At 52.5% G+C, this 22,814-nt stretch overlaps 26 non-coding genes across 26 annotated transcripts; all 26 read right to left on the bottom strand.

The window, feature by feature from the left end:
- Positions 1 to 722: 722 nt before the first annotated feature.
- Positions 723 to 794, bottom strand: Trnah-gug (transfer RNA histidin (anticodon GUG)). The gene has a single exon. It is a non-coding gene; the product is annotated as a tRNA-His (tRNA).
- Positions 795 to 1,174: 380 nt separating this feature from the next.
- On the bottom strand, positions 1,175 to 1,246 carry Trnae-cuc (transfer RNA glutamic acid (anticodon CUC)). The gene has a single exon. It is a non-coding gene; the product is annotated as a tRNA-Glu (tRNA).
- A 445-nt stretch (positions 1,247 to 1,691) lies between these two features.
- Trnal-uag (transfer RNA leucine (anticodon UAG)) lies at positions 1,692 to 1,773 on the bottom strand. Its single transcript has one exon. It is a non-coding gene; the product is annotated as a tRNA-Leu (tRNA).
- Positions 1,774 to 2,509: 736 nt separating this feature from the next.
- On the bottom strand, positions 2,510 to 2,581 carry Trnah-gug (transfer RNA histidin (anticodon GUG)). The gene has a single exon. It is a non-coding gene; the product is annotated as a tRNA-His (tRNA).
- Positions 2,582 to 2,961: 380 nt separating this feature from the next.
- On the bottom strand, positions 2,962 to 3,033 carry Trnae-cuc (transfer RNA glutamic acid (anticodon CUC)). The gene has a single exon. It is a non-coding gene; the product is annotated as a tRNA-Glu (tRNA).
- A 7,332-nt stretch (positions 3,034 to 10,365) lies between these two features.
- Trnah-gug (transfer RNA histidin (anticodon GUG)) lies at positions 10,366 to 10,437 on the bottom strand. Its single transcript has one exon. It is a non-coding gene; the product is annotated as a tRNA-His (tRNA).
- A 380-nt stretch (positions 10,438 to 10,817) lies between these two features.
- On the bottom strand, positions 10,818 to 10,889 carry Trnae-cuc (transfer RNA glutamic acid (anticodon CUC)). Its single transcript has one exon. It is a non-coding gene; the product is annotated as a tRNA-Glu (tRNA).
- Positions 10,890 to 11,334: 445 nt separating this feature from the next.
- Positions 11,335 to 11,416, bottom strand: Trnal-uag (transfer RNA leucine (anticodon UAG)). The gene has a single exon. It is a non-coding gene; the product is annotated as a tRNA-Leu (tRNA).
- Positions 11,417 to 12,151: 735 nt separating this feature from the next.
- Positions 12,152 to 12,223, bottom strand: Trnah-gug (transfer RNA histidin (anticodon GUG)). Its single transcript has one exon. It is a non-coding gene; the product is annotated as a tRNA-His (tRNA).
- A 380-nt stretch (positions 12,224 to 12,603) lies between these two features.
- Positions 12,604 to 12,675, bottom strand: Trnae-cuc (transfer RNA glutamic acid (anticodon CUC)). Its single transcript has one exon. It is a non-coding gene; the product is annotated as a tRNA-Glu (tRNA).
- Positions 12,676 to 13,120: 445 nt separating this feature from the next.
- On the bottom strand, positions 13,121 to 13,202 carry Trnal-uag (transfer RNA leucine (anticodon UAG)). Its single transcript has one exon. It is a non-coding gene; the product is annotated as a tRNA-Leu (tRNA).
- Positions 13,203 to 13,937: 735 nt separating this feature from the next.
- Positions 13,938 to 14,009, bottom strand: Trnah-gug (transfer RNA histidin (anticodon GUG)). The gene has a single exon. It is a non-coding gene; the product is annotated as a tRNA-His (tRNA).
- A 380-nt stretch (positions 14,010 to 14,389) lies between these two features.
- Positions 14,390 to 14,461, bottom strand: Trnae-cuc (transfer RNA glutamic acid (anticodon CUC)). Its single transcript has one exon. It is a non-coding gene; the product is annotated as a tRNA-Glu (tRNA).
- A 445-nt stretch (positions 14,462 to 14,906) lies between these two features.
- Trnal-uag (transfer RNA leucine (anticodon UAG)) lies at positions 14,907 to 14,988 on the bottom strand. Its single transcript has one exon. It is a non-coding gene; the product is annotated as a tRNA-Leu (tRNA).
- Positions 14,989 to 15,722: 734 nt separating this feature from the next.
- On the bottom strand, positions 15,723 to 15,794 carry Trnah-gug (transfer RNA histidin (anticodon GUG)). The gene has a single exon. It is a non-coding gene; the product is annotated as a tRNA-His (tRNA).
- Positions 15,795 to 16,174: 380 nt separating this feature from the next.
- On the bottom strand, positions 16,175 to 16,246 carry Trnae-cuc (transfer RNA glutamic acid (anticodon CUC)). Its single transcript has one exon. It is a non-coding gene; the product is annotated as a tRNA-Glu (tRNA).
- Positions 16,247 to 16,701: 455 nt separating this feature from the next.
- Positions 16,702 to 16,783, bottom strand: Trnal-uag (transfer RNA leucine (anticodon UAG)). The gene has a single exon. It is a non-coding gene; the product is annotated as a tRNA-Leu (tRNA).
- A 737-nt stretch (positions 16,784 to 17,520) lies between these two features.
- Positions 17,521 to 17,592, bottom strand: Trnah-gug (transfer RNA histidin (anticodon GUG)). The gene has a single exon. It is a non-coding gene; the product is annotated as a tRNA-His (tRNA).
- A 383-nt stretch (positions 17,593 to 17,975) lies between these two features.
- Positions 17,976 to 18,047, bottom strand: Trnae-cuc (transfer RNA glutamic acid (anticodon CUC)). Its single transcript has one exon. It is a non-coding gene; the product is annotated as a tRNA-Glu (tRNA).
- A 442-nt stretch (positions 18,048 to 18,489) lies between these two features.
- On the bottom strand, positions 18,490 to 18,571 carry Trnal-uag (transfer RNA leucine (anticodon UAG)). Its single transcript has one exon. It is a non-coding gene; the product is annotated as a tRNA-Leu (tRNA).
- A 735-nt stretch (positions 18,572 to 19,306) lies between these two features.
- Positions 19,307 to 19,378, bottom strand: Trnah-gug (transfer RNA histidin (anticodon GUG)). The gene has a single exon. It is a non-coding gene; the product is annotated as a tRNA-His (tRNA).
- A 380-nt stretch (positions 19,379 to 19,758) lies between these two features.
- Trnae-cuc (transfer RNA glutamic acid (anticodon CUC)) lies at positions 19,759 to 19,830 on the bottom strand. Its single transcript has one exon. It is a non-coding gene; the product is annotated as a tRNA-Glu (tRNA).
- A 446-nt stretch (positions 19,831 to 20,276) lies between these two features.
- On the bottom strand, positions 20,277 to 20,358 carry Trnal-uag (transfer RNA leucine (anticodon UAG)). Its single transcript has one exon. It is a non-coding gene; the product is annotated as a tRNA-Leu (tRNA).
- A 729-nt stretch (positions 20,359 to 21,087) lies between these two features.
- Positions 21,088 to 21,159, bottom strand: Trnah-gug (transfer RNA histidin (anticodon GUG)). The gene has a single exon. It is a non-coding gene; the product is annotated as a tRNA-His (tRNA).
- A 380-nt stretch (positions 21,160 to 21,539) lies between these two features.
- Positions 21,540 to 21,611, bottom strand: Trnae-cuc (transfer RNA glutamic acid (anticodon CUC)). The gene has a single exon. It is a non-coding gene; the product is annotated as a tRNA-Glu (tRNA).
- Positions 21,612 to 22,059: 448 nt separating this feature from the next.
- Trnal-uag (transfer RNA leucine (anticodon UAG)) lies at positions 22,060 to 22,141 on the bottom strand. Its single transcript has one exon. It is a non-coding gene; the product is annotated as a tRNA-Leu (tRNA).
- Between the last annotated feature and the right edge of the window lie 673 nt (positions 22,142 to 22,814).

Genomic DNA, 22,814 nt, shown 5'->3' with positions numbered 1-22,814 from the left:
GGCAAAACGTTTCCTTTGTACTACAAAGATCACTTCGAAATGGAAGTATCTTGGCATGTATTTCCACTGCTCTCCCACTGGAAGCGTCCCTTTAGGCCATCCACAGCAAGAAAAAGCCGTGCCCGCCGCATGGTAGCGACGCCACTTGTCTGTAGCTGTCGCAGTTAAGGAGACAGCGTCAAGAGACGTTTTCGTGCCGTGACCAGGTTTCGAACCTGGGCTTTCCGTAACCACTAAATTATCGTAGCTGTAACTGTCAGGCGGAGCTAGAATGCTCCATGTGTCAAACATATGTGAGCTCAAGGAGGTTACACTTGAAGAAAAAGCGGCAGGTTAACGCGATCACAGCGAAACCCCCGACAGCTACAGGACTCGAAACCGCGCCAACAGAGAGACTGGTGCCTTAAACCAGCGCCTTAAAGCGCTCGGCCACGCTACATGCGCTGCTTGGTGCGCCAGTGTTCCTAGCATTTGTACAAACAGTGCACGCCACAGCTTCCTGTTCTGCTGGGACTGGCTGCTCATCCATCGCACTTCAAACAACTGCCCTTTTCGACTACAGAGAGCAGCGGACGTCTGCGCTCTGGGAGGCGACATTACGTGTTGGGGATGAAGTGGTAGTGCAAACTGCGGCCTGCGGAACACGAGTGAAAAAAATCAAGAGAGTACTGTCATTTCGAGTACTCGTCATTGCAACGGCAGCAAGGCAAAACTTTCAAAATTGCCGTGACCAGGATTCGAACCTGGGTTATTGCGGCCACAACGCAATGTCCTAACCACTAGACGATCACGGCCATGGCCACGGAGGCGCCCGCGAAGGCAGCTGGCTGGAATGCAAGTGGCGATACCCAGCAAAGCCTAGGCCAAGGTGTACGCCACAGCAGTGTCAGACACGGTCTCCATCACATGTATACGAGCAAATGAACGTGCCTGCGCTGTCAGGACACTAACTACAGTGGTTAGCTGCATTCACCTCCGTGGCAATGTCTTGCAGTCCCCCAAGCCTCTTGACTACAGGTATGTGGCTGGATAACAAGTGGATAGACGCTTCATCTCTCTCGCCGTCAGGTGTTGCCGTGAATCATACTTAACGTAGCTTTCTGCACGCGTCAGCGTAGCGTCAGTCGAGCAAAGTCGAGACAAGTCGCATAAGAGGAGCAACAAAAACGCGCAATTCCGGTACCGGGAATCGAACCCGGGCCTCCTGGGTGAGAGCCAGGTATCCTAGCCACTAGACCACACCGGATAACGACGGCAGTGCTCTTTCCAGCGAACGCAGCAGCCACGCACGGTTAACTGACGACAACTGTAAAAAATCCACTCTCTCGCGTTATAGAACGGCGTGCTCCGGACGCATTTCGTGGAGACGAACGCCAGCAATGATGAGAGCAAAAGGTGCCTACAAATGCTGTCGTTGCACCACGCACTGTTCTACGACCATTCACCAAGCAGACGCTCACGCCTTGTTGTGCTGCTTCCTTTGCGGGCAATGAGTGCATCTGCCTTCGACACAGGAGACATTACACGCTTGGCAGCTGTGGGATTGGAACCCACGCCTCCGAAGAGAATGGTGCCTGACACCAGCGCCTTAGACCGCTCGGCCACGCTACCTACACAACACGCGCGTCACAAGAGCTGCGTCCTACCCCACGAGAACACACCGCAACGGCACAAAAATGAGACGTAAAAAGTGGCAACGGTGGGATTCGAACCCACGCCTCCGAAGAGACTGGTGCCTAAAACCAGCGCCTTAGACCGCTCGGCCACGTTACCGTTGCAGCAGCAGCGGCAAAACGTTTCCTTTGTACTACAAAGATCACTTCGAAATGGAAGTATCTTGGCATGTATTTCCACTGCTCTCCCACTGGAAGCGTCCCTTTAGGCCATCCACAGCAAGAAAAAGCCGTGCCCGCCGCATGGTAGCGACGCCACTTGTCTGTAGCTGTCGCAGTTAAGGAGACAGCGTCAAGAGACGTTTTCGTGCCGTGACCAGGTTTCGAACCTGGGCTTTCCGTAACCACTAAATTATCGTAGCTGTAACTGTCAGGCGGAGCTAGAATGCTCCATGTGTCAAACATATGTGAGCTCAAGGAGGTTACACTTGAAGAAAAAGCGGCAGGTTAACGCGATCACAGCGAAACCCCCGACAGCTACAGGACTCGAAACCGCGCCAACAGAGAGACTGGTGCCTTAAACCAGCGCCTTAAAGCGCTCGGCCACGCTACATGCGCTGCTTGGTGCGCCAGTGTTCCTAGCATTTGTACAAACAGTGCACGCCACAGCTTCCTGTTCTGCTGGGACTGGCTGCTCATCCATCGCACTTCAAACAACTGCCCTTTTCGACTACAGAGAGCAGCGGACGTCTGCGCTCTGGGAGGCGACATTACGTGTTGGGGATGAAGTGGTAGTGCAAACTGCGGCCTGCGGAACACGAGTGAAAAAAATCAAGAGAGTACTGTCATTTCGAGTACTCGTCATTGCAACGGCAGCAAGGCAAAACTTTCAAAATTGCCGTGACCAGGATTCGAACCTGGGTTATTGCGGCCACAACGCAATGTCCTAACCACTAGACGATCACGGCCATGGCCACGGAGGCGCCCGCGAAGGCAGCTGGCTGGAATGCAAGTGGCGATACCCAGCAAAGCCTAGGCCAAGGTGTACGCCACAGCAGTGTCAGACACGGTCTCCATCACATGTATACGAGCAAATGAACGTGCCTGCGCTGTCAGGACACTAACTACAGTGGTTAGCTGCATTCACCTCCGTGGCAATGTCTTGCAGTCCCCCAAGCCTCTTGACTACAGGTATGTGGCTGGATAACAAGTGGATAGACGCTTCATCTCTCTCGCCGTCAGGTGTTGCCGTGAATCATACTTAACGTAGCTTTCTGCACGCGTCAGCGTAGCGTCAGTCGAGCAAAGTCGAGACAAGTCGCATAAGAGGAGCAACAAAAACGCGCAATTCCGATACCGGGAATCGAACCCGGGCCTCCTGGGTGAGAGCCAGGTATCCTAGCCACTAGACCACACCGGATAACGACGGCAGTGCTCTTTCCAGCGAACGCAGCAGCCACGCACGGTTAACTGACGACAACTGTAAAAAATCCACTCTCTCGCGTTATAGAACGGCGTGCTCCGGACGCATTTCGTGGAGACGAACGCCAGCAATGATGAGAGCAAAAGGTGCCTACAAATGCTGTCGTTGCACCACGCACTGTTCTACGACCATTCACCAAGCAGACGCTCACGCCTTGTTGTGCTGCTTCCTTTGCGGGCAATGAGTGCATCTGCCTTCGACACAGGAGACATTACACGCTTGGCAGCTGTGGGATTGGAACCCACGCCTCCGAAGAGAATGGTGCCTGACACCAGCGCCTTAGACCGCTCGGCCACGCTACCTACACAACACGCGCGTCACAAGAGCTGCGTCCTACCCCACGAGAACACACCGCAACGGCACAAAAATGAGACGTAAAAAGTGGCAACTTTTTTTTTTTTTTTTTTTTTTTTTTTTTTTTTTTTTTTTTTTGGCCTCCCAACACCCCTTATAGCCCGGCCTTGCGCTCTCCAATTTTGCCTTCTTCGGCGAGCTTCTTCAGCTATAAAATAAAACGGTGCTGCTTGCAAACAGAAAAGACGAATTGTTGCACTGTCCATTCAGTTTAAAACCGTAAACTTCTCGGTATGGTTCCTTGTCAGACGTTGGAGTTCAAGATGAAGTGATGAAATCGGAGATACTGGATTGCGTTGAGGAAAGTTTCTTTTGGCTGTTCACCGCGAACGAAACATCGAAGGAAAACTAAAACCTCTTGAAGTTAAAGTGCAGGCCGATAATGACAGCAAGCAGTAGCATTGCGCCTACACGCCTTAAAATAAAAAATGAAAGAATAACAGTGCATGAGGCGCTGTCCACCTAAATTCAGTAAAGGAAAGAATAAAATTGGAAAAAAAGAATAAAAAATCAAATACTGCCTGAGTTAGTCCTCTCAGTCACAGGGAAGGAACACCCTTCACACGTCCCATGATTTGACGTTCAAAATGCTGCGTAGCGGCCATTAAAATAAGTAATGAAAAAAGGCACAAAAATTAAAAATATCGACACATGTCAAAGGAATGAGTAGACTCCCGAAGTTTCCGAAACTGTCCGGCGGATATCGAGAAGGAAAACACAATCCTCTCCGACATAATAAAAAGAAAGTAAAAAATCCTCTTTTCTGGAAAACCAAACAATCTCCGTGACAGCGCGGTGCGTAACGCATCCGGGAATGTACGCCGATGACGGAGGAACCAGACGGTGTAAAAAAAAAAAAAAAAAGAATAAAAACATAAAGAAATCACTAAACCACAACGAAACACAAACACACACGAACACAGGATAAAACTGTGTTAAACTTTTCGTCGTCGTTTCAACATTCCAGTCCGGCACAAGCGTAAGCATCGGACGTGTTGAATGATTCACTGTTCCTGTAGCATTCAATTTGCATTAATTATGGATCCGGGCCCGAAGACAATGCAAAACACAGAAGTAAGGAAAAGTCGCAGCAGTGAAGTGTTGATTACAACAGTTTGTCGTGGGCAAACGCGAGTGCAATTTGCAGAAAATTAGCAAAGAGTTGGTGATAATCTTTCCTGGTTTTGGTAAGGTCATGTTGCGTAGACAAATAAACCAAAAAGGCATAGTCGCCCGTAAGACGCAATTGCAGGAGGGCGTACACAGTGTGAGCCACAATCCATGCAGTGGCGGCACGCTTCGTATGCGGATAAGGGTTGAAGTCCGGGATCAATGCCGTGTCCGCAGAAAAAGCGGCAGCGCTGGTCCGGTTGATAAGTGCGAGCATCCTGGCGGCAATGTTCCAAGTCGACCGTGACCTCAGGCACACGAAACGATGTTCTAAGGTGTCGTCTTGGCGACAGTCTTCACACAAGCTCGATGGAGATAAGTGAATGCGGCGCAGCTTTTCGTTGGTGGGGAGAATTCTGTTAACCACTTGGTACCAAAAGCTGCTGACGTCCGCTGGCAGGAAGGGAGCATGAACGTGAGCCCACACCGTCCTCCACGCAGATCGCGGGTAGCGCGCCTCCATCTTATTACCGACTGGCCGTCCTCTTAGTCCCTGGTAGACACGTTTCACAGTCCGTGTGCGATGATCGAGTACGTCGGCGGCGAGATAACTTTTTTGAATGAAGTATTCTCGAACATAACGCAGCTGAAACGGGATGGTAGTCGGGTCGAGAGGTGCTGCTTCAGATAGAGGCCGATGAATAGCGAACAGAACAGCTGTGGGGCTCGACGGATCCTGTTCAATAGTGACGCTCGTCCGATGAAGGAGCAACGCTGCGGCTTTCATAGCAAAATGAATGAGGCCGAGTCCACCCTGTTCGCGCGGCAAAGTACATGTTTGGTAAGACACCTTGAAAATATGTCCCCGCCACAATAGCCAATAGACTGCCTGTGTTATGGCTCTGCCCAAATTCTTGGGTACCTGAAATAACTGTGCGAGGTACCAGGCTTTGCTGAGCAAGAAAACATTTATTAAAATCACCCTCTGTGTTAATGCGAGGGTGCGAGTAGCGGACAGGCTAGCCATAGCTCGTATGCCATTTAAGACAATACGCCAGTTGTAGGACGCAGTCTGTAACAGATTGGCTTGAAAGCGAACTCCCAAAATTTTGTGTTCCTGCTTTACTGTAAACCATGGGCGTTTGAAGCCACGTGTCGCTGCATAAATAGGAAGAAAAACCGTCTTACGGGTATTGATGCTCGCACCGGATGCACGTTCATACTGTGTAAGAACTGCGCGTATTGTAGCAAAGTCGGTAGCCGAGGACACCAAGAGGCCAAGGTCGTCAGCATAAGCACGACAAACGTGCTTCTTATTCCCAATACGTATTCCCCTACAAACACTGTGCAACTTACGCAACAAAGGATCTAAGGAAAGTGCGTAAAGCGCCATTGACAGAGGGCACCCTTGTTTGACTGAACAGCAGAGCGGAACAGGGTCCGATAAAAGTCCATTGATACTAATCCGTGAGGTGGAATTTTTGAAAAGGTTAAAAATCATAGTTATATACTTTACACCGAAACCAAACTTCTGGAGCACTCGCCGGAGATATAGGTGGCTAACTCTGTCAAAAGCCATTGCAAAGTCGATGGATAAAATGCCAAAAGGAATCCTATTCGTCGAAGCATAGGCAATGGCATCTCGGTATGTCGACACAGCACCATAGAGAGTGCGTTGAGGCACTGCACAGTATTGAAAGGGACTAATCAGTTTTTTCATGACCAGCTTCAAGCGGGAGGAGACACATTTGGTGAAGAGTTTGTAATCACCATTAAGAAGGGTGATTGGTCTAAGATTGCACAGTTTCCTGGTGACCGGAACCTTTGGAACCAAGACCACAATACCTTCCAGGAAGGACGCAGGGACATCCACACCATTTAAAATTTCATTAAAAACGTCAGTCAGGGCAGAGCCAAACAAGTGCCAAAAATTCAGATAAAATTCCGGTGGCAACCCATCAGCACCCGGTGATTTGTTCTGGGAACACAATTTTAAGACATCACCCACTTCGTCCACGGTAAAGTTTTCTGTGAGGCGACGGCGATCCGCTACGGATAAGACGTATGGAACGTCGTGGAGAAGCTCGGAAATCGCGGCAGCATCAGTGTATTTCTCACTGAAAAGTTCGATGAAGTGACGGTGGGCCTCGGCAAGAATTGCCGCCTGGCTATTAAGCCGCGCACCGTCAGCTGATTCCAGCTCTGTGACGTAACGTCGCTTTGCGCGCCGGCGTTCGCGCAGCTGATGAAACACGGAAGGCGCTTCATCAGCCAGCGCCCCGGGGGCTCGGCTCCGCACGACAGATCCGCGCAACGATTCCCTTTTCAAAGCCAGAAGACGGAGTTTTATACGCCGAATTGTTGCCATCCGAAGAGCGGGATTATTTGTATGCAGGTGGATGGCATCAGTTAAACAGGTTTCATAAAATTGCAATGTAGAACGCTCCCAGTGAGCAACATTCTGACTAAACTCCAAGAGGGTCTTGCGTAATGCCGGCTTAACAAATTCGACCCACCAAGACAAAGTAGAGGCATAGAGACCGCGATATTTCAGCACCCTCTGCCACATACGCACGATAACCGGCGCAAAATGTGGGTGTGAGAGATGTCGCACATTAAACTTCCATAATCGACTTGCGCGGGGTTTAGTCGCCAACAGAGAATGAAAGCGGCAGACATACGCACAATGATCGGAAAAAATCACGGGGTGAACAGAGGAGTCCGTGAGACAGTGCTGTTTTTCACGAGAAACATAAATCCTATCGAGCCGACTCCTGCCCGTGGGGTAAAAGAAAGTAAATCCCACGTCCCGCGGGTGTAAATGACACCACGAGTCAATTAAATTCATCTCAGTAACGAGCGTCTGTAATTCTAGGCACTTATACGGCCGTGGCTCCTGATCTCTATCTTCCAGCACGCAGTTAAAATCTCCGCCCATGACAATAGGCAGGTGGGGGCCCTGTAAAAGGTGACAAATGTCAGTACTATAAAACACACGACGACGTGGCTGCCCGTCGGCACCAGAAGGGGCGTACACGTTAATATATCTTACGTTGTTGATCGTGCAAGCTACACCACGACCGTTAGGAATTGTAGCGACATTACTATAGTCATGACCAACACGAATTAAAATGGCAGTAACACAATTGCACTCGATATCAAAGTTCAAGAGTACTTGATAGCCCGGAATGGAGTGAAGTAGATCTAACACAACCTCCTGCAAAAACACTACGTCAGCAGCAATGTAATTTAAAAAACCCACAAAACTTGCAAACTTCACAGGCGACTCCAATTTATTAAGATTAATAGTAGCCACAACTGATGGAGGGCGTGCTACCATAGACAACAAGGAAAAACAAATAAAACAAATTAGACGGCAGGAGTGGACCCACCCTCCTCCTCCATATCGTCCGCCCAGTCACAACGTTCGGACGGTGCAGCTAAAGTAGGCGGATCTTGTGTGGGAGGTACTGACGCGGAATCCTGCGAAAGGGGACGCGTGCGACGCTGGGGGGTGTCTTCCGCCTTACGCTTAACCGAAAGTTGTGCCGGGTTCGTTGCCTGAGACGTCGTAGTGTCCATTGCTAGATTTACATCAGAGTGGTGCAACATTTCCTTTAACTGCTGTACAACCTGTTCCCGCCTGTCTGCCGACACACTTGTCGTAGGCGCTGGCTGACTGCTCGCCACAGGACGCTGTGGACGACGCCCCCCCGCAACCGACGGCCGAGATTCGACTACGGGGCGAGGCAAGGGCTTGTGCGCCGGCTTTTGCACAGATTTTTGTTTTTGTTTTGATTTCGGACGGGGAACCTGCTTCCATTCCGGAGACGGGCTGCGTTCTCCGCGAGAAAAAGACCGTGTGTCTAAAATCCGCGAGCTACTGGCACTGCGGAAGCGGTCAGTATTGCCACGCCTGTCCGAAACACTTTCACGCCTGGGCTTTGGTTCCTGTGAGGCAGGAGCCCCGTCCGGTACACCGTGAGGTACGGAATGAGATGGTGACGAATCCACTACAGCATCAGGGTGGGTAACCACCTGAACGGGTTCTGATCCGGTCCGTTCCGGAACTTCAGGCACAGCCGAAGGCGGAATCGTTACAGTAGTGGCGGGAACTGACTGAGAAAGTACGGACAAGGATTGAACAGAATCAGAACCGGTTGCAGTGGCATCGACATCCATCGCGACCGCAGCAACTAACGGCGTTTCCGTTTCCGCGGAACGTGCCGGTGAACGGGGAACACCTAACAACACGGCCGCGTACGACGCGTCGTCATCTTGCCCACGTGGCGGTAGCTGCACAGGGCGCCTACGCCGAGGACAATTTTGCCGAAAATGGTCCGTGGCATTACAATAGGAGCAGGTTTGCGGCTGACCACTATACGAAATAAAAGCCCGGTGGCCGGCCATAACCAAAAACGAAGGAACGTGCTTCCTCACAATCATTTTGACACTACGGATACCGTTCTCAACTTGATAGATATAAGCCGAAGACCACTTTTCTTTCGTAATCGACAAAACTGTGCCATAAGGCATAAGGCTACGAGCTATTGTCTCATTCCTAGTCTCAAACGGCAGATTGAATACCCGAACATTTCGAATACCAAATCCAGCATTCGACAGAGTCACATTGCTAATTGCCCCATCAGAGTGTTTGAATTTACGTACGCCACCATTTTCACTGACAAGAGCATCACACAATTCCGGACATTTCAATTTAACAAACAAAGAGTTCAAGAACGCGTCTAATTGCAATCCTAGCACTTCACTTTCAGGAATTTGCAAGTCATTTTTCATCCACGAATGAATTTCAAAAGCAGACGGTCGGGTTACGTTTCTATCAAATTCGCACTGGATATTATTTTCTCGGTCTTCTGAATCCATGTTAACTTACAGTTCAGCTGACTACAGCAGCGAAGAAACAGTCACCGCGAAGAACCGTCGCCGACTGCGAAGCACACGTAAACACCGCCCGACACGCCGGAGCGAGCGCGCGATGTGTTCGGGCCCACGACTCCGAAGAGACTGGTGCCTAAAACCAGCGCCTTAGACCGCTCGGCCACGTTACCGTTGCAGCAGCAGCGGCAAAACGTTTCCTTTGTACTACAAAGATCACTTCGAAATGGAAGTATCTTGGCATGTATTTCCACTGCTCTCCCACTGGAAGCGTCCCTTTAGGCCATCCACAGCAAGAAAAAGCCGTGCCCGCCGCATGGTAGCGACGCCACTTGTCTGTAGCTGTCGCAGTTAAGGAGACAGCGTCAAGAGACGTTTTCGTGCCGTGACCAGGTTTCGAACCTGGGCTTTCCGTAACCACTAAATTATCGTAGCTGTAACTGTCAGGCGGAGCTAGAATGCTCCATGTGTCAAACATATGTGAGCTCAAGGAGGTTACACTTGAAGAAAAAGCGGCAGGTTAACGCGATCACAGCGAAACCCCCGACAGCTACAGGACTCGAAACCGCGCCAACAGAGAGACTGGTGCCTTAAACCAGCGCCTTAAAGCGCTCGGCCACGCTACATGCGCTGCTTGGTGCGCCAGTGTTCCTAGCATTTGTACAAACAGTGCACGCCACAGCTTCCTGTTCTGCTGGGACTGGCTGCTCATCCATCGCACTTCAAACAACTGCCCTTTTCGACTACAGAGAGCAGCGGACGTCTGCGCTCTGGGAGGCGACATTACGTGTTGGGGATGAAGTGGTAGTGCAAACTGCGGCCTGCGGAACACGAGTGAAAAAAATCAAGAGAGTACTGTCATTTCGAGTACTCGTCATTGCAACGGCAGCAAGGCAAAACTTTCAAAATTGCCGTGACCAGGATTCGAACCTGGGTTATTGCGGCCACAACGCAATGTCCTAACCACTAGACGATCACGGCCATGGCCACGGAGGCGCCCGCGAAGGCAGCTGGCTGGAATGCAAGTGGCGATACCCAGCAAAGCCTAGGCCAAGGTGTACGCCACAGCAGTGTCAGACACGGTCTCCATCACATGTATACGAGCAAATGAACGTGCCTGCGCTGTCAGGACACTAACTACAGTGGTTAGCTGCATTCACCTCCGTGGCAATGTCTTGCAGTCCCCCAAGCCTCTTGACTACAGGTATGTGGCTGGATAACAAGTGGATAGACGCTTCATCTCTCTCGCCGTCAGGTGTTGCCGTGAATCATACTTAACGTAGCTTTCTGCACGCGTCAGCGTAGCGTCAGTCGAGCAAAGTCGAGACAAGTCGCATAAGAGGAGCAACAAAAACGCGCAATTCCGGTACCGGGAATCGAACCCGGGCCTCCTGGGTGAGAGCCAGGTATCCTAGCCACTAGACCACACCGGATAACGACGGCAGTGCTCTTTCCAGCGAACGCAGCAGCCACGCACGGTTAACTGACGACAACTGTAAAAAATCCACTCTCTCGCGTTATAGAACGGCGTGCTCCGGACGCATTTCGTGGAGACGAACGCCAGCAATGATGAGAGCAAAAGGTGCCTACAAATGCTGTCGTTGCACCACGCACTGTTCTACGACCATTCACCAAGCAGACGCTCACGCCTTGTTGTGCTGCTTCCTTTGCGGGCAATGAGTGCATCTGCCTTCGACACAGGAGACATTACACGCTTGGCAGCTGTGGGATTGGAACCCACGCCTCCGAAGAGAATGGTGCCTGACACCAGCGCCTTAGACCGCTCGGCCACGCTACCTACACAACACGCGCGTCACAAGAGCTGCGTCCTACCCCACGAGAACACACCGCAACGGCACAAAAATGAGACGTAAAAAGTGGCAACGGTGGGATTCGAACCCACGCCTCCGAAGAGACTGGTGCCTAAAACCAGCGCCTTAGACCGCTCGGCCACGTTACCGTTGCAGCAGCAGCGGCAAAACGTTTCCTTTGTACTACAAAGATCACTTCGAAATGGAAGTATCTTGGCATGTATTTCCACTGCTCTCCACTGGAAGCGTCCCTTTAGGCCATCCACAGCAAGAAAAAGCCGTGCCCGCCGCATGGTAGCGACGCCACTTGTCTGTAGCTGTCGCAGTTAAGGAGACAGCGTCAAGAGACGTTTTCGTGCCGTGACCAGGTTTCGAACCTGGGCTTTCCGTAACCACTAAATTATCGTAGCTGTAACTGTCAGGCGGAGCTAGAATGCTCCATGTGTCAAACATATGTGAGCTCAAGGAGGTTACACTTGAAGAAAAAGCGGCAGGTTAACGCGATCACAGCGAAACCCCCGACAGCTACAGGACTCGAAACCGCGCCAACAGAGAGACTGGTGCCTTAAACCAGCGCCTTAAAGCGCTCGGCCACGCTACATGCGCTGCTTGGTGCGCCAGTGTTCCTAGCATTTGTACAAACAGTGCACGCCACAGCTTCCTGTTCTGCTGGGACTGGCTGCTCATCCATCGCACTTCAAACAACTGCCCTTTTCGACTACAGAGAGCAGCGGACGTCTGCGCTCTGGGAGGCGACATTACGTGTTGGGGATGAAGTGGTAGTGCAAACTGCGGCCTGCGGAACACGAGTGAAAAAAATCAAGAGAGTACTGTCATTTCGAGTACTCGTCATTGCAACGGCAGCAAGGCAAAACTTTCAAAATTGCCGTGACCAGGATTCGAACCTGGGTTATTGCGGCCACAACGCAATGTCCTAACCACTAGACGATCACGGCCATGGCCACGGAGGCGCCCGCGAAGGCAGCTGGCTGGAATGCAAGTGGCGATACCCAGCAAAGCCTAGGCCAAGGTGTACGCCACAGCAGTGTCAGACACGGTCTCCATCACATGTATACGAGCAAATGAACGTGCCTGCGCTGTCAGGACACTAACTACAGTGGTTAGCTGCATTCACCTCCGTGGCAATGTCTTGCAGTCCCCCAAGCCTCTTGACTACAGGTATGTGGCTGGATAACAAGTGGATAGACGCTTCATCTCTCTCGCCGTCAGGTGTTGCCGTGAATCATACTTAACGTAGCTTTCTGCACGCGTCAGCGTAGCGTCAGTCGAGCAAAGTCGAGACAAGTCGCATAAGAGGAGCAACAAAAACGCGCAATTCCGGTACCGGGAATCGAACCCGGGCCTCCTGGGTGAGAGCCAGGTATCCTAGCCACTAGACCACACCGGATAACGACGGCAGTGCTCTTTCCAGCGAACGCAGCAGCCACGCACGGTTAACTGACGACAACTGTAAAAAATCCACTCTCTCGCGTTATAGAACGGCGTGCTCCGGACGCATTTCGTGGAGACGAACGCCAGCAATGATGAGAGCAAAAGGTGCCTACAAATGCTGTCGTTGCACCACGCACTGTTCTACGACCATTCACCAAGCAGACGCTCACGCCTTGTTGTGCTGCTTCCTTTGCGGGCAATGAGTGCATCTGCCTTCGACACAGGAGACATTACACGCTTGGCAGCTGTGGGATTGGAACCCACGCCTCCGAAGAGAATGGTGCCTGACACCAGCGCCTTAGACCGCTCGGCCACGCTACCTACACAACACGCGCGTCACAAGAGCTGCGTCCTACCCCACGAGAACACACCGCAACGGCACAAAAATGAGACGTAAAAAGTGGCAACGGTGGGATTCGAACCCACGCCTCCGAAGAGACTGGTGCCTAAAACCAGCGCCTTAGACCGCTCGGCCACGTTACCGTTGCAGCAGCAGCGGCAAAACGTTTCCTTTGTACTACAAAGATCACTTCGAAATGGAAGTATCTTGGCATGTATTTCCACTGCTCTCCCACTGGAAGCGTCCCTTTAGGCCATCCACAGCAAGAAAAAGCCGTGCCCGCCGCATGGTAGCGACGCCACTTGTCTGTAGCTGTCGCAGTTAAGGAGACAGCGTCAAGAGACGTTTTCGTGCCGTGACCAGGTTTCGAACCTGGGCTTTCCGTAACCACTAAATTATCGTAGCTGTAACTGTCAGGCGGAGCTAGAATGCTCCATGTGTCAAACATATGTGAGCTCAAGGAGGTTACACTTGAAGAAAAAGCGGCAGGTTAACGCGATCACAGCGAAACCCCCGACAGCTACAGACTCGAAACCGCGCCAACAGAGAGACTGGTGCCTTAAACCAGCGCCTTAAAGCGCTCGGCCACGCTACATGCGCTGCTTGGTGCGCCAGTGTTCCTAGCATTTGTACAAACAGTGCACGCCACAACTTCCTGTTCTGCTGGGACTGGCTGCTCATCCATCGCACTTCAAACAACTGCCCTTTTCGACTACAGAGAGCAGCGGACGTCTGCGCTCTGGGAGGCGACATTACGTGTTGGGGATGAAGTGGTAGTGCAAACTGCGGCCTGCGGAACACGAGTGAAAAAAATCAAGAGAGTACTGTCATTTCGAGTACTCGTCATTGCAACGGCAGCAAGGCAAAACTTTCAAAATTGCCGTGACCAGGATTCGAACCTGGGTTATTGCGGCCACAACGCAATGTCCTAACCACTAGACGATCACGGCCATGGCCACGGAGGCGCCCGCGAAGGCAGCTGGCTGGAATGCAAGTGGCGATACCCAGCAAAGCCTAGGCCAAGGTGTACGCCACAGCAGTGTCAGACACGGTCTCCATCACATGTATACGAGCAAATGAACGTGCCTGCGCTGTCAGGACACTAACTACAGTGGTTAGCTGCATTCACCTCCGTGGCAATGTCTTGCAGTCCCCCAAGCCTCTTGACTACAGGTATGTGGCTGGATAACAAGTGGATAGACGCTTCATCTCTCTCGCCGTCAGGTGTTGCCGTGAATCATACTTAACGTAGCTTTCTGCACGCGTCAGCGTAGCGTCAGTCGAGCAAAGTCGAGACAAGTCGCATAAGAGGAGCAACAAAAACGCGCAATTCCGGTACCGGGAATCGAACCCGGGCCTCCTGGGTGAGAGCCAGGTATCCTAGCCACTAGACCACACCGGATAACGACGGCAGTGCTCTTTCCAGCGAACGCAGCAGCCACGCACGGTTAACTGACGACAACTGTAAAAAATCCACTCTCTCGCGTTATAGAACGGCGTGCTCCGGACGCATTTCGTGGAGACGAACGCCAGCAATGATGAGAGCAAAAGGTGCCTACAAATGCTGTCGTTGCACCACGCACTGTTCTACGACCATTCACCAAGCAGACGCTCACGCCTTGTTGTGCTGCTTCCTTTGCGGGCAATGAGTGCATCTGCCTTCGACACAGGAGACATTACACGCTTGGCAGCTGTGGGATTGGAACCCACGCCTCCGAAGAGAATGGTGCCTGACACCAGCGCCTTAGACCGCTCGGCCACGCTACCTACACAACACGCGCGTCACAAGAGCTGCGTCCTACCCCACGAGAACACACCGCAACGGCACAAAAATGAGACGTAAAAAGTGGCAACGGTGGGATTCGAACCCACGCCTCCGAAGAGACTGGTGCCTAAAACCAGCGCCTTAGACCGCTCGGCCACGTTACCGTTGCAGCAGCAGCGGCAAAACGTTTCCTTTGTACTACAAAGATCACTTCGAAATGGAAGTATCTTGGCATGTATTTCACTGCTCTCCACTGGAAGCGTCCCTTTAGGCCATCCACAGCAAGAAAAAGCCGTGCCCGCCGCATGGTAGCGACGCCACTTGTCTGTAGCTGTCGCAGTTAAGGAGACAGCGTCAAGAGACGTTTTCGTGCCGTGACCAGGTTTCGAACCTGGGCTTTCCGTAACCACTAAATTATCGTAGCTGTAACTGTCAGGCGGAGCTAGAATGCTCCATGTGTCAAACATATGTGAGCTCAAGGAGGTTACACTTGAAGAAAAAGCGGCAGGTTAACGCGATCACAGCGAAACCCCCGACAGCTACAGGACTCGAAACCGCGCCAACAGAGAGACTGGTGCCTTAAACCAGCGCCTTAAAGCGCTCGGCCACGCTACATGCGCTGCTTGGTGCGCCAGTGTTCCTAGCATTTGTACAAACAGTGCACGCCACAGCTTCCTGTTCTGCTGGGACTGGCTGCTCATCCATCGCACTTCAAACAACTGCCCTTTTCGACTACAGAGAGCAGCGGACGTCTGCGCTCTGGGAGGCGACATTACGTGTTGGGGATGAAGTGGTAGTGCAAACTGCGGCCTGCGGAACACGAGTGAAAAAAATCAAGAGAGTACTGTCATTTCGAGTACTCGTCATTGCAACGGCAGCAAGGCAAAACTTTCAAAATTGCCGTGACCAGGATTCGAACCTGGGTTATTGCGGCCACAACGCAATGTCCTAACCACTAGACGATCACGGCCATGGCCACGGAGGCGCCCGCGAAGGCAGCTGGCTGGAATGCAAGTGGCGATACCCAGCAAAGCCTAGGCCAAGGTGTACGCCACAGCAGTGTCAGACACGGTCTCCATCACATGTATACGAGCAAATGAACGTGCCTGCGCTGTCAGGACACTAACTACAGTGGTTAGCTGCATTCACCTCCGTGGCAATGTCTTGCAGTCCCCCAAGCCTCTTGACTACAGGTATGTGGCTGGATAACAAGTGGATAGACGCTTCATCTCTCTCGCCGTCAGGTGTTGCCGTGAATCATACTTAACGTAGCTTTCTGCACGCGTCAGCGTAGCGTCAGTCGAGCAAAGTCGAGACAAGTCGCATAAGAGGAGCAACAAAAACGCGCAATTCCGGTACCGGGAATCGAACCCGGGCCTCCTGGGTGAGAGCCAGGTATCCTAGCCACTAGACCACACCGGATAACGACGGCAGTGCTCTTTCCAGCGAACGCAGCAGCCACGCACGGCACGCACGGTTAACTGACGACAACTGTAAAAAATCCACTCTCTCGCGTTATAGAACGGCGTGCTCCGGACGCATTTCGTGGAGACGAACGCCAGCAATGATGAGAGCAAAAGGTGCCTACAAATGCTGTCGTTGCCACCACGCACTGTTCTACGACCATTCACCAAGCAGACGCTCACGCCTTGTTGTGCTGCTTCCTTTGCGGGCAATGAGTGCATCTGCCTTCGACACAGGAGACATTACACGCTTGGCAGCTGTGGGATTGGAACCCACGCCTCCGAAGAGAATGGTGCCTGACACCAGCGCCTTAGACCGCTCGGCCACGCTACCTACACAACACGCGCGTCACAAGAGCTGCGTCCTACCCCACGAGAACACACCGCAACGGCACAAAAATGAGACGTAAAAAGTGGCAACGGTGGGATTCGAACCCACGCCTCCGAAGAGACTGGTGCCTAAAACCAGCGCCTTAGACCGCTCGGCCACGTTACCGTTGCAGCAGCAGCGGCAAAACGTTTCCTTTGTACTACAAAGATCACTTCGAAATGGAAGTATCTTGGCATGTATTTCCACTGCTCTCCCACTGGAAGCGTCCCTTTAGGCCATCCACAGCAAGAAAAAGCCGTGCCCGCCGCATGGTAGCGACGCCACTTGTCTGTAGCTGTCGCAGTTAAGGAGACAGCGTCAAGAGACGTTTTCGTGCCGTGACCAGGTTTCGAACCTGGGCTTTCCGTAACCACTAAATTATCGTAGCTGTAACTGTCAGGACGGAGCTAGAATGCTCCATGTGTCAAACATATGTGAGCTCAAGGAGGTTACACTTGAAGAAAAAGCGGCAGGTTAACGCGATCACAGCGAAACCCCCGACAGCTACAGGACTCGAAACCGCGCCAACAGAGAGACTGGTGCCTTAAACCAGCGCCTTAAAGCGCTCGGCCACGCTACATGCGCTGCTTGGTGCGCCAGTGTTCCTAGCATTTGTACAAACAGTGCACGCCACAACTTCCTGTTCTGCTGGGACTGGCTGCTCATCCATCGCACTTCAAACAACTGCCCTTTTCGACTACAGAGAGCAGCGGACGTCTGCGCTCTGGGAGGCGACATTACGTGTTGGGGATGAAGTGGTAGTGCAAACTGCGGCCTGCGGAACACGAGTGAAAAAAATCAAGAGAGTACTGTCATTTCGAGTACTCGTCATTGCAACGGCAGCAAGGCAAAACTTTCAAAATTGCCGTGACCAGGATTCGAACCTGGGTTATTGCGGCCACAACGCAATGTCCTAACCACTAGACGATCACGGCCATGGCCACGGAGGCGCCCGCGAAGGCAGCTGGCTGGAATGCAAGTGGCGATACCCAGCAAAGCCTAGGCCAAGGTGTACGCCACAGCAGTGTCAGACACGGTCTCCATCACATGTATACGAGCAAATGAACGTGCCTGCGCTGTCAGGACACTAACTACAGTGGTTAGCTGCATTCACCTCCGTGGCAATGTCTTGCAGTCCCCCAAGCCTCTTGACTACAGGTATGTGGCTGGATAACAAGTGGATAGACGCTTCATCTCTCTCGGCCGTCAGGTGTTGCCGTGAATCAATACTTAACGTAGCTTTTCTGCACGCGTCAGCGTAGCGTCAGTCGAGCAAAGTCGAGACAAGTCGCATAAGAGGAGCAACAAAAACGCGCAATTCCGGTACCGGGAATCGAACCCGGGCCTCCTGGGTGAGAGCCAGGTATCCTAGCCACTAGACCACACCGGATAACGACGGCAGTGCTCTTTCCAGCGAACGCAGCAGCCACGCACGGTTAACTGACGACAACTGTAAAAAATCCACTCTCTCGCGTTATAGAACGGCGTGCTCCGGACGCATTTCGTGGAGACGAACGCCAGCAATGATGAGAGCAAAAGGTGCCTACAAATGCTGTCGTTGCACCACGCACTGTTCTACGACCATTCACCAAGCAGACGCTCACGCCTTGTTGTGCTGCTTCCTTTGCGGGCAATGGCATCTGCCTTCGACACAGGAAACATTACACGCTTGGCAGCTGTGGGATTGGAACCCACGCCTCCGAAGAGAATGGTGCCTGACACCAGCGCCTTAGACCGCTCGGCCACGCTACCTACACAACACGCGCGTCACAAGAGCTGCGTCCTACCCCACGAGAACACACCGCAACGGCACAAAAATGAGACGTAAAAAGTGGCAACGGTGGGATTCGAACCCACGCCTCCGAAGAGACTGGTGCCTAAAACCAGCGCCTTAGACCGCTCGGCCACGTTACCGTTGCAGCAGCAGCGGCAAAACGTTTCCTTTGTACTACAAAGATCACTTCGAAATGGAAGTATCTTGGCATGTATTTCCACTGCTCTCCCACTGGAAGCGTCCCTTTAGGCCATCCACAGCAAGAAAAAGCCGTGCCCGCCGCATGGTAGCGACGCCACTTGTCTGTAGCTGTCGCAGTTAAGGAGACAGCGTCAAGAGACGTTTTCGTGCCGTGACCAGGTTTCGAACCTGGGCTTTCCGTAACCACTAAATTATCGTAGCTGTAACTGTCAGGCGGAGCTAGAATGCTCCATGTGTCAAACATATGTGAGCTCAAGGAGGTTACACTTGAAGAAAAAGCGGCAGGTTAACGCGATCACAGCGAAACCCCCGACAGCTACAGGACTCGAAACCGCGCCAACAGAGAGACTGGTGCCTTAAACCAGCGCCTTAAAGCGCTCGGCCACGCTACATGCGCTGCTTGGTGCGCCAGTGTTCCTAGCATTTGTACAAACAGTGCACGCCACAGCTTCCTGTTCTGCTGGGACTGGCTGCTCATCCATCGCACTTCAAACAACTGCCCTTTTCGACTACAGAGAGCAGCGGACGTCTGCGCTCTGGGAGGCGACATTACGTGTTGGGGATGAAGTGGTAGTGCAAACTGCGGCCTGCGGAACACGAGTGAAAAAATCAAGAGAGTACTGTCATTTCGAGTACTCGTCATTGCAACGGCAGCAAGGCAAAACTTTCAAAATTGCCGTGACCAGGATTCGAACCTGGGTTATTGCGGCCACAACGCAATGTCCTAACCACTAGACGATCACGGCCATGGCCACGGAGGCGCCCGCGAAGGCAGCTGGCTGTAATGCAAGTGGCGATACCCAGCAAAGCCTAGGCCAAGGTGTACGCCACAGCAGTGTCAGACACGGTCTCCATCACATGTATACGAGCAAATGAACGTGCCTGCGCTGTCAGGACACTAACTACAGTGGTTAGCTGCATTCACCTCCGTGGCAATGTCTTGCAGTCCCCCAAGCCTCTTGACTACAGGTATGTGGCTGGATAACAAGTGGATAGACGCTTCATCTCTCTCGCCGTCAGGTGTTGCCGTGAATCATACTTAACGTAGCTTTCTGCACGCGTCAGCGTAGCGTCAGTCGAGCAAAGTCGAGACAAGTCGCATAAGAGGAGCAACAAAAACGCGCAATTCCGGTACCGGGAATCGAACCCGGGCCTCCTGGGTGAGAGCCAGGTATCCTAGCCACTAGACCACACCGGATAACGACGGCAGTGCTCTTTCCAGCGAACGCAGCAGCCACGCACGGTTAACTGACGACAACTGTAAAAAAATCCACTCTCTCGCGTTATAGAACGGCGTGCTCCGGACGCATTTCGTGGAGACGAACGCCAGCAATGATGAGAGCAAAAGGTGCCTACAAATGCTGTCGTTGCACCACGCACTGTTCTACGACCATTCACCAAGCAGACGCTCACGCCTTGTTGTGCTGCTTCCTTTGCGGGCAATGAGTGCATCTGCCTTCGACACAGGAAACATTACACGCTTGGCAGCTGTGGGATTGGAACCCACGCCTCCGAAGAGAATGGTGCCTGACACCAGCGCCTTAGACCGCTCGGCCACGCTACCTACACAACACGCGCGTCACAAGAGCTGCGTCCTACCCCACGAGAACACACCGCAACGGCACAAAAATGAGACGTAAAAAGTGGCAACGGTGGGATTCGAACCCACGCCTCCGAAGAGACTGGTGCCTAAAACCAGCGCCTTAGACCGCTCGGCCACGTTACCGTTGCAGCAGCAGCGGCAAAACGTTTCCTTTGTACTACAAAGATCACTTCGAAATGGAAGTATCTTGGCATGTATTTCCACTGCTCTCCCACTGGAAGCGTCCCTTTAGGCCATCCACAGCAAGAAAAAGCCGTGCCCGCCCGCATGGTAGCGACGCCACTTGTCTGTAGCTGTCGCAGTTAAGGAGACAGCGTCAAGAGACGTTTTCGTGCCGTGACCAGGTTTCGAACCTGGGCTTTCCGTAACCACTAAATTATCGTAGCTGTAACTGTCAGGCGGAGCTAGAATGCTCCATGTGTCAAACAGCTCAAGGAGGTTACACTTGAAGAAAAAGCGGCAGGTTAACGCGATCACAGCGAAACCCCCGACAGCTACAGGACTCGAAACCGCGCCAACAGAGAGACTGGTGCCTTAAACCAGCGCCTTAAAGCGCTCGGCCACGCTACATGCGCTGCTTGGTGCGCCAGTGTTCCTAGCATTTGTACAAACAGTGCACGCCACAGCTTCCTGTTCTGCTGGGACTGGCTGCTCATCCATCGCACTTCAAACAACTGCCCTTTTCGACTACAGAGAGCAGCGGACGTCTGCGCTCTGGGAGGCGACATTACGTGTTGGGGATGAAGTGGTAGTGCAAACTGCGGCCTGCGGAACACGAGTGAAAAAATCAAGAGAGTACTGTCATTTCGAGTACTCGTCATTGCAACGGCAGCAAGGCAAAACTTTCAAAATTGCCGTGACCAGGATTCGAACCTGGGTTATTGCGGCCACAACGCAATGTCCTAACCACTAGACGATCACGGCCATGGCCACGGAGGCGCCCGCGAAGGCAGCTGGCTGTAATGCAAGTGGCGATACCCAGCAAAGCCTAGGCCAAGGTGTACGCCACAGCAGTGTCAGACACGGTCTCCATCACATGTATACGAGCAAATGAACGTGCCTGCGCTGTCAGGACACTAACTACAGTGGTTAGCTGCATTCACCTCCGTGGCAATGTCTTGCAGTCCCCCAAGCCTCTTGACTACAGGTATGTGCGTGGATAACAAGTGGATAGACGCTTCATCTCTCTCGCCGTCAGGTGTTGCCGTGAATCATACTTAACGTAGCTTTCTGCACGCGTCAGCGTAGCGTCAGTCGAGCAAAGTCGAGACAAGTCGCATAAGAGGAGCAACAAAAACGCGCAATTCCGGTACCGGGAATCGAACCCGGGCCTCCTGGGTGAGAGCCAGGTATCCTAGCCACTAGACCACACCGGATAACGACGGCAGTGCTCTTTCCAGCGAACGCAGCAGCCACGCACGGTTAACTGACGACAACTGTAAAAAAATCCACTCTCTCGCGTTATAGAACGGCGTGCTCCGGACGCATTTCGTGGAGACGAACGCCAGCAATGATGAGAGCAAAAGGTGCCTACAAATGCTGTCGTTGCACCACGCACTGTTCTACGACCATTCACCAAGCAGACGCTCACGCCTTGTTGTGCTGCTTCCTTTGCGGGCAATGAGTGCATCTGCCTTCGACACAGGAAACATTACACGCTTGGCAGCTGTGGGATTGGAACCCACGCCTCCGAGAGAGAATGGTGCCTGACACCAGCGCCTTAGACCGCTCGGCCACGCTACCTACACAACACGCGCGTCACAAGAGCTGCGTCCTACCCCCACGAGAACACACCGCAACGGCACAAAAATGAGACGTAAAAAGTGGCAACGGTGGGATTCGAACCCACGCCTCCGAAGAGACTGGTGCCTAAAACCAGCGCCTTAGACCGCTCGGCCACGTTACCGTTGCAGCAGCAGCGGCAAAACGTTTCCTTTGTACTACAAAGATCACTTCGAAATGGAAGTATCTTGGCATGTATTTCCACTGCTCTCCCACTGGAAGCGTCCCTTTAGGCCATCCACAGCAAGAAAAAGCCGTGCCCGCCGCATGGTAGCGACGCCACTTGTCTGTAGCTGTCGCAGTTAAGGAGACAGCGTCAAGAGACGTTTTCGTGCCGTGACCAGGTTTCGAACCTGGGCTTTCCGTAACCACTAAATTATCGTAGCTGTAACTGTCAGGCGGAGCTAGAATGCTCCATGTGTCAAACATATGTGAGCTCAAGGAGGTTACACTTGAAGAAAAAGCGGCAGGTTAACGCGATCACAGCGAAACCCCCGACAGCTACAGGACTCGAAACCGCGCCAACAGAGAGACTGGTGCCTTAAACCAGCGCCTTAAAGCGCTCGGCCACGCTACATGCGCTGCTTGGTGCGCCAGTGTTCCTAGCATTTGTACAAACAGTGCACGCCACAGCTTCCTGTTCTGCTGGGACTGGCTGCTCATCCATCGCACTTCAAACAACTGCCCTTTTCGACTACAGAGAGCAGCGGACGTCTGCGCTCTGGGAGGCGACATTACGTGTTGGGGATGAAGTGGTAGTGCAAACTGCGGCCTGCGGAACACGAGTGAAAAAATCA

This window comes from Schistocerca serialis, unplaced genomic scaffold (assembly GCF_023864345.2).
Source record: "Schistocerca serialis cubense isolate TAMUIC-IGC-003099 unplaced genomic scaffold, iqSchSeri2.2 HiC_scaffold_760, whole genome shotgun sequence".
NCBI classification, from domain to species: Eukaryota; Metazoa; Arthropoda; class Insecta; order Orthoptera; family Acrididae; genus Schistocerca; species Schistocerca serialis.
Note: the sequence above shows the minus strand (reverse complement) of the source record. Positions and strands in the feature narration are given on the sequence as shown.